This window comes from Mustela erminea, chromosome 14 (genome assembly GCF_009829155.1).
Source record: "Mustela erminea isolate mMusErm1 chromosome 14, mMusErm1.Pri, whole genome shotgun sequence".
Lineage (NCBI taxonomy): Eukaryota > Metazoa > Chordata > Mammalia > Carnivora > Mustelidae > Mustela > Mustela erminea.
In genome coordinates, this window is record NC_045627.1 from 33,231,901 (window position 1) to 33,243,939 (window position 12,039).

General features: G+C 37.2%; 1 protein-coding gene across 3 annotated transcripts in view; it reads right to left on the reverse strand.

Annotated features, from left to right (window-relative positions):
- The window catches only part of CTNNA3 (catenin alpha 3), a 1,797,739-nt gene that overhangs the window by 560,449 nt on the left and 1,225,251 nt on the right, over positions 1-12,039 (reverse strand). The window lies entirely within an intron of this gene.

Here is a 12,039-nt window from a genome sequence, read left to right on the forward strand (position 1 = left end):
ATCTAAACAAGACAGCAGCAAAAATCATTGCTTTCATGGAACCTTTATTACAGTTATAGCACAGAAGCAATTAACAAGTTAAATAAACAAAATATATGATCTGTTAGATAATTTTAAGAACCAAGGAGAAAAATATATAAGAAGGGGGATAAGGAATGAAATGGTGGTGAGGGTAGGAAGTTGGTGATTGCAGTAAGGCCTCCCACTAAATTGGCCATTTAGGTTAAATCGCCATTGAAAAAGAATGATGGGACAGAGAAGAGGCAAAAATCAAAAGGAGAGTAAACAGAGGAAATACTGTGACAATGGTGAGCAGTCTTACCTAGAGACTGGGTGTACAAAAGAAATCAACAGGAGTACTTGGTGGTCCTGCTCAGGACAGTGCCCTTATTTGGAAGGCACTGGGGAGTCATTATGACTTTCAAGCAATTTGCTCAGAACTAAATTTTGGAAGAATTCATCTGGCAATGGAGGCTACTTCAAGAGGTTCTGGGTGTTAGATAGAGCCTGGACATCAAGGGTGGAGGTAATGAAAAGGTTTTGATTGGAACTTCCAATGAATTAAGGAAGGATGAGGATAGGTCAATTACTGCCAAAATATCATGCAGCCATTAAGAAGTCTGTGGAAAATTACCTTCTAAGGACATGAAAATACATCCAACATAGTGCAGTAACAGTAGATTACAAAATATTATGTTCCACAGCAAACACTGAAATGCAAATATGCTAGGGATAAAAGTTAAATGAACACAGGTGCCAATTAACATTGGTTCTCTCAGAGGGGTGGAATTTCCAGTGCTTTTTATTTATTTGTGTGTGTAACTGAATTTTTCAGATTTTTTATGGTAAACCTTTTAGTTGTATACTCAGAATAAATGAAGCTATTCTTCAAGGGAAGATGATTACTAAGGTTTTTCCATCAGTAATGGGGAAAATGATCTTAGCATTGTTGGAAAAGGAGAGTTCAGAGAGTTAAAAAAAAGTCAGTCAGGATCAGAGAAACAAACATGTTCAATTGTTTGGGAGGACAGTGTTGATGAGGGGTATTAGATATCAACTTTCCTATTAGGTTGGCTTTGAAGTGACTTGGCTCTCCCACAAGTCACAGTTACCTGAGATTTAGAATTGGACCTCATAAAAAAGTTGTCATTTATTTACCCATTTATTTGTCCATGCAGTGAAAGAAATTAGTTTTATGTAACAATAATGTAGCAGATTCTACACTGGCCACTGACATCACTATCAAAAAGATTCCACCATATTTGTTGTTGTTGTTGCTGCTGCTGCTGCTGCTGCTTCTTCTTCAAGATATTATTTTTTTTTAGATTTTATTTATTTATTTATTTGACAGAGAGAAATCACAAGTAGGCAGAGAAGCAGGTAGAGGGTGAGGGGGAAGCAGGCCCTCTGCTGAGCGGAGAGCCCAATGTGGGGCTCAATCCCAGGACCCTAGGATCATGACCTGATCCAAAAGCAGCGTCTTAACCCACTGAGCCACCCAGATGCCCGAAGATTTTATTTTTGTATTTGAAAGAGAGAGAGAGAGAGAGAGGGAGTTCACCAGCAGGAGCAGGGGGATGGGCAGAGGGTAGGAATCTCAAGCAGACTCCCTGCTGAGCAGAGAGCCCCATGTAGGGCTCCATCCCAAGATCCTGAGATCATGACCTGAGCTGAAACCAAAAGTTGGCACTGAACCGACTGAACCACGCAGGCACCCTGAGAGTCCATCACAGTTTCTAAAACAGCCCATAATCAAGTAGGGAACTCAGCCAAAAGCCAGGCAATTGTAATACTCCAGTGATTCTCAGACTTTAGCCTGTATCAGAATCATTTTGAGGGCTTGTTAAAACACAGATTCCTGAGCCACACCCTAGAGTTTCTAATTCAGCTGATGTTCTTTGGGACCTCATAATTGGCATTTCTAACAAGTTCGCTGGTAACAGTGAGGCTACTGGCCTGGCACTCTGATTCTGAGAACCAAGGCCATATATATAAGAGCTTTAACACGGAGGCTATTGTAAAAGTATCATCAGATGCCCTGTAACACATGGGAAAGGTTTCCAAAGTCCTCAAATCTGAAAAATAAGTAGAAATTAGTATAAGGTGATATCCCTTTAGGAAGGGGCAATAACATGCACAATGGCTTAGAAGCAAGACAGCGCCTAACCTTACCTCCTAGGGAATGTTCAGCAGAGAGGAGGCAGTAATAAGAGTTGGAAGAAAATCAGGGCAATGGTAAGAAGAAGAGAATATACCTTTGGGAAGTTCCAACATATAGGAGGGAAATGCAAACTGCAAGTGATAAAGATGAGAAAAGGAATCATCAAGAAGGAAGCAGAAACCAAAGGTATTAAAGAGATGAGGAAGAACACCTTTTTCAAAGGATAAATGCTGTAGAAGAGTCAAGAATAATGAGGATGAAAACAGCTTTTGGATTTGATGTAACAGAATATTGGATACAGGATTCAGATTTCACCAAAATATGATGGCAATAAGAATAAGAAAGAAACATTTTCTGCTCAGTAACCTAACGGCTGCACCTTACTTAAATGACTTTCAACGAATTTTTAGAAGTAGAGGAGGGGAGGAAATGGTTGCTTAAAAATATTATGTTGATATTCTCTCCTTTTATTTCTTTTTTTATGAAAGAGGAACACATTGAATTAAGGAACACACACTGCTTTTAGAAATAACCACTGTGCAATATTCTTTGACTTTAGTTTTAGAATTTTATTAACCTATTAACTTACAATGTACATTTGTGTAAACTGCAAAGACTCTGGTCTCTGGTGTTTCATTGTCCCTGCAATTGGACAACTGTGTACACATGTGGTTGTGCTGAAATTATGTCTTCACAGAGAGGCATACTGGTGTGGAACCCTCAGTGGAAATACGGAGTCATGAATATGAGACAGGCTATATTTTCTAAGGACATTTTCAGTTCTACTTCTGATCCAATTTATCTGATTCAACAGTGCACACTATGAGAAAACTTTATCCTACTTGACTCTCCGGATATTTAGCTTAAATCTAAAAGCAGATAAAACTCAGAAGATGTGCTAACCCTATGTAAGGCAGAAGAAATCTTCATTTGAATGTCACACTCCAAGCATTTTAGCTGTATTTCTAGAGGGGGGTAAAAAGACAGTTTGTTTTTGTTTTTAAGATTTATTTATTTATTTATTTGACAGAGCGAGAGAGAGAGAGAGAGAAAGAAATATCACAAGTAGGCAGAGAGGCAGGCAGAGATAGGGAGCAGCAGGCTCCCCACTGTGGGAGGAGCCCAATGTGGGGCTCAGTCCCAGGACCCCGAGATCATGACCTGAGCCAAAGGCAGAGGCTTAACCCACTGAGCCACCCAGGCACTGCAAAAAGACAGCTCTTAAATCCTCTTCATGCATAACTAAAAGTGAATTAAATACATTATGTTGCTTTCTGAAGCATTCTCCTTCAGATTATGGTTGAGATGTGTACCTGTCAGAACCACCCCTGACCTTGTGAATCCCCTAGTCAGCTCATGTCTGAGTCTCTTTAACTTCAGGAGCTTATTACATATCAATAGGACTATTTTAGTGACCTCCTAAAGAGTTAGCTAATTCCAGGTTTACTCCAAGCCATTCTCCCTGCTACAAGCACATTTCTTTCTCAAATGAGGAAGTGACCCTCTCTTGCTGATAACCTTTGGTAGAATCCTAGTTGACTAAAAATAAAATCTGAATTCCATTTCATTCCAAATCGTAGTCTAAAAACCTCCACAAGCAGGCTCTTACCTACAGTTCAATGTGTTGAAAAAATTACCCCCCAACCCCCATTTTAGCCTATATTCCAGCCATACTGTCTTAAGCTCCATTTCCTGGTGATACTATGTATCTTTACACCACTATGGCTTTGCCTTTACAACTGAAACTTCCTTAACATCCTTGTTCCATTCATTTTTCTGCTTTGTTCCATCTGAGGAAATATTTCCTATCTCTAAAAACCTGCTGAAATGTTACTATGTACTGTGAAACCTGTCCTATTCCCTATAACAAGGTAACTTAATTGTATTCTGTGTTTTAAAAGCTGTTTTGTTCATATAATGAAATACTTGTGGTATTGCATGAATGTTTCTACACATGTCTGCTTCATGTGAGCCTCTTTCATAGGTAGGACCATGTTGTATTCATCTTTGCCTCTTGGTACACTAAGCATGTCAGTCATAGTTATTACTGTATGTATAAGCTGTCCCTAAAACACCCATCTACTTTCTCTTTTCTACAAATTTGACTATTCTATTATTCTAGGTACCTCATTGAAATGGAATCATGATATTTGACCTCTTATGTCTAGCTTTTCCTCATATAATATCCTCAAGGTTCATCCATGTTGAGGAATGTGTCAAAACCTCATTTCTTTTTAAGGCTGGATAGTATTCACCATATGTACATACCATATTTTGCTTATCCATTTTTCTATTTATGAAAATTGGGGTTTTTTCCACTTTTGGTTATTGTGAATAATGCTACTATGTACACTGATTCATAAATATGTGGTCAGAGTCTTACCTTTCAAGTATTTTAAGTACATACCCAGCAATAAAGTTGCGGAATCACATGATAATTTTATATTCAATTTTTATGAGAAATACTATACTATTTTCCACAATGGCTGCAGGTTCTTACTTTCTCACAAAGCACAAAAGTTCCATTTTCTCTTCATCTTTGCCAACACTTATTTTCTGTCTTTTTAAAAATATATATCTATCATAATGGGTACGAAGTGGTATCTCATTGTGGTTTTGATTTTATTTTCCCAATGACTAGTGATGTTAAGCATCTTTCCTTAGGCTTATTGGATATTTGTATATCTTCTTTGGAAAAGTATTTATTCAGAACATTTGCTCCTTTTTTTTTTTTTAAGATTTTACTTATTTTATTTGACAGAGAGAGAGATCACAAGTTGGCAGAGAGGCAGGCAGAGACAGAGGGGGAAGCAGGCTCCCCGCTGAGTAGAAAGCCCGATGCGGGGCTCAATCCCAGGACACTGAGATCACGACCTGAGCCGAAGGCAGCGGCTTAATCCACTGAGCCACCCAGGCGCCCCGAACATTTGCTCCTTTTTAAATTGAATTCTTTTGTTGTTGTTGAGTTTTAGGGATTTTAAATTTTTTTTATATTAAACTCTTTTCAGATATATGATTTACAAATATTTTCTCCCATTCTATGGTTTGCCTCTTTGTTCCCTTAGTAGTGTCCTCTACTGCACAAAAGTTTTTCATTTAATAAAGCTTAATTAATCTATTTTTTTCTTTATTTTCCTGTGTTCTTGGTCTGATATTCAAGGAATCATTACCAAACTTAATATCATGAAGTTTTTGTGCTATGTTTTCTTGAATTCTGCAGTTTCAGCTATTAAATTAAGGCCTTAGATCCATTTTTAATTCATTTTTGGACATGGTGCAAGATAAGGTCCAATTTCATTTTTTTAAGATTTTATTAATTTATGGTCAGAGAGAGAGAGAAAGAAAGAGAGCGTGTATGCACATAAACAGTCTGCCTGCAAGAATCCCAGTGTGGGTCTCAATCCCAGGGTCCCGGGGTCATGACCTGAACTAAAGGCAGACACATAACCGAATGAGTCACCCAGGTATCGCCCAACTTCATTCTTTCACATGTGGATATTCAGTTTTCCCAGTACTATTTGTTCAAGACTGTTTTTTATCCATTGAAAGGTCTTAGCATCCTTGTCAAAACCATTTAACCATATAAGCCTACATTGGAGATATTACAGATTCTGTTCCAGAAAACCACAACAAAATAAGTATAATATTTTTTTTCCAGTGCAAAGAATAGAACTACTTATACTATAGTGTAAGTGTTCAGTAGCATTATCTCTAAAAAACAAAACAAAACCCATGTACATGCCTTAATTATAAAATATTGCTAAAGAGGTACCTGGGTGGCTCAGTCATTAAATGTTTGCCTTCAGCTCAGGTCATAATCCCAGGGTCCTGGGATCTAGTCCTGCATCAAGCTCCCTGCTCAATGGGGTCCCTGCATCAGTGCTCCCTGCTTCTCCCTCTGCCCTTTCCCCCATTCACACACTCTCTCTCTCTTTCAAAAAATAAGATAAAACAAAATATTGTTTAAAAACTCTCACCATTATCTGAGCTTTCAGTGAGTCATAATGTTTTTGTTGATAGAAGGTCTTGCTTGATGTTTTTGGCTGATGACAGATCAGGATGGTAGGTGACGAAGGTTGAGGTAACTGTATCAATCTCTTAAAATAAGACAACAATGAAGTTTCCTCCATAAATGGACTCTTCCTTTCATGAAAAATTTATCTGTAGAATGTGATTATGTTTGATAGACCTACCCACCGCAGGATATTTTTTTAAAATTGGGGTCAATCCTCTCAAACCCTGTCACTGCTTTACCAACTAAATTTATGTAATATTCTAAGTCTTTTGTTTTCATTTCAACAATCTTCACAGAATCTTCACCAAGAGTAGACTCTATCTCAAGAAACCACTTTCTTTGGTCATCCATAAGAAGTAACTTATTTGAAAAAGGAACTCTTGTGCATAGTTGGTGGGTATGGGAACTGGTCCAACCTCTGTGGAAAACAGTATGGAGGTTCCACAAAAGATTAAAACAGAATTATCATATGACCTAGTAATTCCACTACTGAGTACTTACCCAAAGAATATGAAAACACTATTCGAAAAGATGTATGCCCCCCGCATGTTTATTGTAGCATTACAATAGTTAAATTATGCAAACAACCCAAGTTTCTATCAAGAGATGAATGAAAAAAGAAGATATAATATATATATACACACACAATGGAATATTAATGAGCCACAAAAAAGCCATAAAAAAGAATGAATGCTTGCCATTTGCAACAACATGGATGGATTTAGAGGGTATAATGCTAAGTGAAATAAGTTAGAGAGAAACAAATACCATATGATTTCACTCATATGTGGAATTTAAGAAATAAAACAAATGAACAAACAAAAGAGAGACAAACCAAAAAAGACTCCTAATTATAGAGAACAAACTGAGGATTACCAGAGGGGGGTGGGTAGAAGAATGGGTAAATAGGTAAAGAGGAATAAGAGTACACTTATCATGATGGGCACTGAGTAATGTATAGAATTGCTGAATCAATATACTTTATACCTCTAACTAATATAACTGTATATTAACTATACTAGAATTAATTTTTTTAAAGTTAAAGAAAGAAAAAAATAAGCAACAAGTGTTACCTTCATGCTCCACTTCTAATTCTAGTTCTCTTGTTATTTCTATCACATCTGTAGTACTGCCTTCTCTGAGGTCCTAAACCCCTAAAATTCATCCATGAGGGTGGAATCAACCAACTGCTTTCAAACTCTGTTAATGTTGATATTTGACCGCTTCCTATGAATCACAAATATTCTTAATGGTATCTCAAATGGTAAATTCTTTTCAGAAGAATTTCAATTCACTTTGCCCAGATCCATCAGAGAAATCATGTATTTATGGCAGCTAGAGCCTTATGAAACATATTTCTTAGTAAGACTTCAGTGTTAGATATACCTTGATCCATGGGCTACTGAATGGTTGTGTTAGAAGAGAGGGAAACAATGTTAATATCACTGTATAACTTCACCACAGCTCTGCCTGACCAGGTGCTTTGCCAATGGGCAGTAATATTTTGAAAGGCATCTTTTGTCCTGAGTAGTTCTCAACAATGGGTTTTAAATATTCAGTAAGTCATGTTGTAAGCAGATATACTGTCATCCAGGCTTTGTTGCTCCATTTACAGAACATGTTAGCATAATTCTTAAGGGTCTAAGGATTTGGGGGATAGTAAATAAGCATGAGCTTCAACTTAGTCACCAGCTGCATTAGCCCCTAACAAGAGAGTCAGCCTCTTTGAAACTTTGAAGTCTGGCATTGACGTCTCCTCTCTAACTATGAAAGTCCTAGATGACATCTAGGACTAGGATTGTTTTGTCTACATTGAAGATTTGTCATTGAGTATAGCTACCTTCATGAATTGTCTAAACTCAATCTTCACGATAATTTACTGCAGCTTCTACATTAGCATCTGCCGTTTCCCCTTGCACTTCTATGGCATAGAGACAACTTCTTTCCTTAAGCCTCATGAACCTCCTCTGCTAGCTTCAAAACTTTTCCTGTAGCTTCCTCACTTCTTTCAGTCTTCATAAAATGGACAAGAGTTAGGGCCTTGCTCTGGATTAAGTTTTGGCTTAAGGAAATATTGTAATCATTTTGATCTATCCAGACTACTCAAACTTTCTCCTTACAAGCAATAAGGCTGTTTCACTTTCTGTCATTTATGTGTTCACCGGAATGGGACTTTTAATTTCCTTCAAGAACTTTTCCTTTGCATCCACAACTTGACTAACTACTTGGCACAAGAGGTCAACTTTGGGCTTATCTTGACTTTTGACATGTCTTTCTCCATAAACTTAAACATTTTTTATATAAAGTGAAAAATGTGCAACTCTCATTTTCACTTGAACTTAGTGGCCATGGTTTGGCTATCAATCAATTGGCCTAATTTAAATATTGTTGTATATCAGGAGATAGGAATGGCTGAGAAAAGGGAGAGAGTCAGGGGAAAGGCCAGTCTGTGTAGCAATCAGAACAGACACATTTATCAATTAACTTTGTCATCTATATAAAATGACATATAGGGCATTGTGGTACCCCAAAACAGCTACAACTAGTAACATCAAACATCCTTGATCACAGGTCACCATAACAAATATAATAATGATTAAAAAAAAGTTTGAGATATTGTGAGAATTACCAAAAGATGACACAGTCACCGAGTGGCAATAGTGGAAATAGATTTGTTTGATTCAGCGTTCTCCTAAACCCTCAATTTGTAAAAAATAAAAATAAAAAAAAAATAAAAACATAAAAATAATAACACAATGTCTGTGAACTGCTATAAAGTGAAGCATAATAAAATAAGGTAAGCCTGATATGCAGGTTTATGTCTGAGCCATCTAGTCTATTCCACTGGCCTATAATTCTATAAGTCTGGTTTCATGCCAGTTCCATACTGATTTGATTACTAGAGTTTATAATTTTTGAAACTAGGAAATGTGAGTCCTCCCACTTTGTTCTTCTTTTTTAAGATTGTTTAAACTAGCTGAGGTAGCCTTAGATTCCATATGAATTTAAGATGCGTTTGTCCTATATCTGCAAAATCATTGTTGGGATTTTGAGAAGGATTGCATTGAATCTGCAAATTGCTTTAGGTAATAGCTTTATCTTACTGTTAGTTTAAGTCTTATAATCCATAAACAAAATTTCCTTCCATTTAGTAAAGCCTTCTTTAATTTCTTCTAGCATTTTTTTTATGGTTGTCAGTGTATAAATCACCCCCTTACTTGGTTAAAATTATTCCTAGGCATTTCATTTTTTGTGATGCAATTGCAAGTAGAACTGCTTTCTTAATTTCCATTCCAGATTATTTATTGTCAGTATATAGAAATGCACTGCTTTTGTGCATTTTGTCAGCTTTGTTCATTAGCTCTTAACTGTGTGTGTGTGTGTGTGTGTGTGTGTGTGTGTGTGTGTGCGCGTGTAAGAGAGAAACAGAGAGAGAGAGAGAGAGAGAGAGAGGAGACCTTTAGGGTTTTCTAAATATAAAATCTTGTCATCTGTGAACAATGATAATTTTACTTCTTCCTTTCCAATTTGGGTACCTAGGGAAAAAGGGACTTTTTGAGTTGGTTTTTTTCAGGCAAGTAAAAAAAAAAAAAATGAGTTAAGTGAGCTACAGGATTAGAAAATGAACCCCCCTCCCCGGACATGTTGAGAGTTCTCCTCAGCCCTTTCCTCTGTATCTGGTATTTGGTATCCCACCTACATTCACTGCCCATGCTCACTGTTAAAGTATGTATTTGATGCTGATTCTCTTTCTGAATGATCTTTATTTCTCCATCCTCTTAGATGCCTGTTCAAACTGGCTTGCATTAGACTTTGTACATCAGATTATCTGGCACTTCTGTGAAAAACCAGTTTAGTTTCACAAGGTCCCATTCTACTTTCTTCAGGCTCCTCTACTTTCTAGTGGTATATGTGGCCAAGGCCTCAGCACGGCTTAGGCTAAGCCCCTGCCATTGTTAATATAAACTCAGAGTATTTTTATTACAACTTTCTCTCGTTTGTATTGGGAAATTCTTATCCATCTAAACCAGATTCATAATATTTAGGATTTATAGGCTTTCTCAAGGTTCTTTATCTTCCTTCAGTTCTCAGAAGCTTGTATTTCAAGGCCTCTCCCTTGTACATGCCTATCTAAGACACTGGAGAGGCCCTAGACATGTGTTCACATGGTCTCTTGTTCTAGTAAAATTTGCCACAAGTATTTTGGGATCAGAGTCACCTCTTTATATGTCCTTTTCTATGTTCATACTTGTATTGACATCATATGATGACAGAACCTTTGTTTCCCCTAATTGCATGCCCCTTTTTTCCTCTGCAAAAACAAAATTTAAATCACCTTCCTAGTTTCTCTGCAGAAAGTGACATTACAAAATTAATTGCTGTCATTTAAGAGGTGATGAATGGTGTATAGCAGAAAGCAAAAAGAAAGGAACGAAGGAGAGAGAGGGAAAGGACAAAAAAGGAAAGGGAGGGAAGAAAAGAAAGTAAAGTTTCATAGATGTGGGTCTGTTGTATAATGATACAAATGTTGGGCCACCTGGGTGGCTCAGTTGGCTAAGTGTCTGCCTTCCATTCAGGTCATGATTCCAGGGTCCTGGGATTGAGCCCCACATTGGGCTTTCTGTTCAGTGTGGACCCTGCTTCTCCCTCTCCCTTTGCTTGCCACTCTGACTACTTGTGTTCTCTCTTTCTCTCAAAAAAATAAAATAGTTTAAAAAATGATAGTCTAAATAGTATATCACTTTTTTGGATTTTGGGATATTTTTATATTTATCAGCATTTTAAAATTAATAACTAGTTGTCATTTATCTTTGCATTCTAAAAATACATTTTTCTTAAAGAAGGCCCTCAAAATTATGAGTTTCAGTCCCCCACAGCCTGGTCATATAGCCAAACTGGGATTTTTTCATTAGCTGCCTGTAGTCTGAAATGAAAAGCTACCTGTAGTCTGAAATGATAAAACTAACACAGATTCCACTGCAATATTTCATCTGAAATCTGTCTTGATAACAAAGCATCGGCTTTGCTTCCTTAGGGAAAACTGCAGTACCAGATAAAGAAGCTTTTTAAAAATTTCTACATTTAATCCTTGTACAGGCAAGTGACTCCTTTCCCTCCCTTCCCTTTACATGTGACAATTTTTTTGAAAGAATTTCTATTTTATTTCTAAAATTTGGTTGCAAATAGCAAAATAATGTGCTAACCATAGGATTAATATTGACAGCTTGAAATGTTCCAGGCAGGAATCTAACTACTCAATTTGCATTAACATCTTTAATCCCAGTGAGGAAGGTCCTACCAGTATTCCCTTTCTTACTGGCAAGACAAGAGGCACAAAGAGATGGAATAATTTATGCAAAGTTATAGAAGGAAGTCTAGATTGGGAGCCAAGAGTCTTAAGTTAGAGTTTTGCTTTGGCTGCAAACTGATCTTTTGTCCACAGAAGTCTTACTAACTCTCCTAGGACTCATTTTCCCAGAAGTTATTGGTATGTGTGCACTAGGGTAAGTGTGGGGGACAGCACTGTGCACAGGGATTTCTCTAAGATTCCATCAGATTTGAACATACAGGTTTGTTTTTTTTTTTAAAGATTTTATTTATTTATTTGACAGACAGAGATCACAAGTAGGTAGAGAGGCAGGCAGAGAGAGAGAGAGAGAGGAGGAAGCAGACTCCCTGCTGAGCAGAGAGCCCCATGCAGGACTCGATCCCAGGACACTGAGATGATGACCTGAGCTGAAGGCAGAGGCTTAACCCACTGAGCCACCCAGGCACCCGAACATACAGGTTTAATGCTATCATTTGATGCATATACTTCTTCTCCTGAAAGATTTTTGAAAAAAATTACTTAAAAAGTAAAAAT